The sequence below is a fragment of the Penaeus vannamei genome, chromosome 23, assembly GCF_042767895.1.
Source record: "Penaeus vannamei isolate JL-2024 chromosome 23, ASM4276789v1, whole genome shotgun sequence".
Taxonomy (NCBI): domain Eukaryota; kingdom Metazoa; phylum Arthropoda; class Malacostraca; order Decapoda; family Penaeidae; genus Penaeus; species Penaeus vannamei.
In genome coordinates, this window is record NC_091571.1 from 24,512,754 (window position 1) to 24,515,253 (window position 2,500).

Consider the following 2,500-nt stretch of genomic DNA (forward strand, 5'->3'; position numbering starts at 1 on the left):
AGCGAGGAAGATGAGAGAGAGGATGAGAGAGAGAAAGGGAGGAAGCGAGGAAGAGAGAGAGAGAGAGAGAGAGAGAGAGAGAGAGAGAGAGAGAGAGAGAGAGAGAGAGAGGGAGAGAGAGAGAGAGAGAGAGACAGAGAGAGACGAAGAGAGAGAGAGAAAGAGACGAAGAGAGAGAGAGAGAGAGAAAGGTTGCAGTGCTGTAGGAAATACCTGGATGAGAGGAAATCTTGAGAAGGGATTAAGCGGGGTCACAGACCAAGAGCTTAGAACACCCCTGCTGCTGAATCACAAAAGGGTAAAACGTATATCAAACTCACAAACGGTTGACCACTCTTGCTAGTGCGAATGCGTGAAGGAAGCAACGCCTAAAAAACTGCAGAGAAAGTAATTACCTACGCCATCCACTCCATATTGAACAGCTGCATTATAATCCAACACAAGCAAATGAAGCCACGTGGTTTTCCAGTTTTCCAGCCAGTGCCGGGTTTACCGTCCTTAGTCGCAGCCTCAGAAGAGAGTCAGTCCCAAGATACAATATGTTTAGTTTGATCTAAGACAGTTGAGCCGTAAGGCAAAGGACCATCGGTTCAGTGTCGGCTTCGTGGGAGTGAAAAAGCTTTTGCACACGAACCTAAATCGTAAAGGACAAAGGCAGACCAGTATCATATATATTATAGGTATTATTATTATTTTCATTTCAAACAATACGCCAGTGTAAATTTAGACATTTTCTAAATATATATCAAGATTTGTTAACAACCGCAAAAATACTCCCTCATCAAGACCGGTTTACCTTGAACAATGGTAATTAAGGGAAAGACAAGCACTTGTGAGACGTGAAGCCTACTATTCTAAGCTTGGGTGGTAGTTCACTTGACATCCGCCAGGCGACTCTCTAGGTCTCGTTGTTTCCCGCCAATTTCTACAAAAAGTTATTTGCTTAAGTTTGAATTCACAATGCACATATTCTTACAACGTTATATAAGTCCTTTTAATCCACCTGTTACTGGTCCATAAAACTAGCTAACTTGCTAGATTTATTAGCATGTATTGTGCACATAACTTGGACTTTTTAGACATAGCAGATTTACTTAATGTTGGTAACAATATAGAAGAAAAAAACTGTTTAGAGAAAGTATGTATTTTTTGATGTAGTACAAACGTGCATATCAGAATGACTAGTATGATTCAGTCAAACATTAAATATAGAATATTTTTTCCTGCATGAGAGTGTGGTGGGGTAGTGTGGTTCTGTAACCAATATAAATCTGTGTCCAATGGGTTCGTATTCAAATCGGTTTCTAAGGAGTGGTAGCGTTAATATATAAAACTGACTCTCCGTTTACATACCTTGGGATCATCACATAAACATAAAATTAAACCAATAATCCAAACATGTTGAAACAATGAAAAGAAAGGAGTAAGATTCGCTAATATCCACGAGCTTGATAACAATTGTAAAACATCTAAAACTGGTTTATATCTACTTTTACAAACAAAGAATCATGGCCTGTTCCTCTGCACAAAGACAATAGTCAGGGAAACAGGACTTAAATCATATATTCCGTATAGTTAGAAGCCTTGATATGTGCCGCGTATTCCGCCGTCCGGTACGCCAGGGAGAGCGCCCGGGAGAGCAAAAGGCCGCTGTTTCGAGGAGAGCGAATCTATTTCCCACAACGCGGCTCTTGGTTATCAACTTGGTGACGCCAAACATCGCTCGTAAGAACAAAAGTTTGTACATAAATCATCAAGAAATGCACAAAGAGAAAATGCAATGTGGAGTCGGCAGAAAGACGTACAGTTGGTAAGATATAACGTTAAAACAAACATTTCTTAAAATCAGAACGAAGCTTTCGTAGGTAGGAAATATGGACCAAAAGTTTAAATAAAAATGTGATGATTTTGAATCATAAAACTGACTCTCAAACTCTCGATTTATTTAGATATAAATACATCGCAGATAAGAGTACGGGGTCAAAGGGCAACCTGAAACGGAAGTGACCTATTTGAACCAACGCAAACTTGAATAATAAAACGAAAATAAGCCAGCATATGTAGACAGAAAAAGGAAAACAGCGATTGCAGCGAGCGTTGAGCGGGCGGCGAGATGGCAGGGCGCGCGAGACTACGGTGGCGAGATGAGATGAGGAGAAGGGAGATGGCGGGATGTAGGATGCCACCTTCCAGATTCCTCCCCGCCCTGCGTCGAAACACAGTGGAGACCTGGAAAATACAAGAAGCCTGAGTCCTGACCGTGCATGAGGAGTGGGCATGGCGTGAAAATACGATCCTTGAAGGATAAAAATAAATATAAAATTAGGAACGTTGAGTAGATATAATGTGATTAAGAACTGAGGAGCCGCTCCAGGAGTCAGCAGTTTATTCCTCCTCAGCTGGAAGTGGATGGAAGCGAGAGTAGAACATCCTTCTTTGCGGATGCCGCATAACATAATCCTCCAACAAACCACAGGTAACAGCTATCCCAAACCCAAAG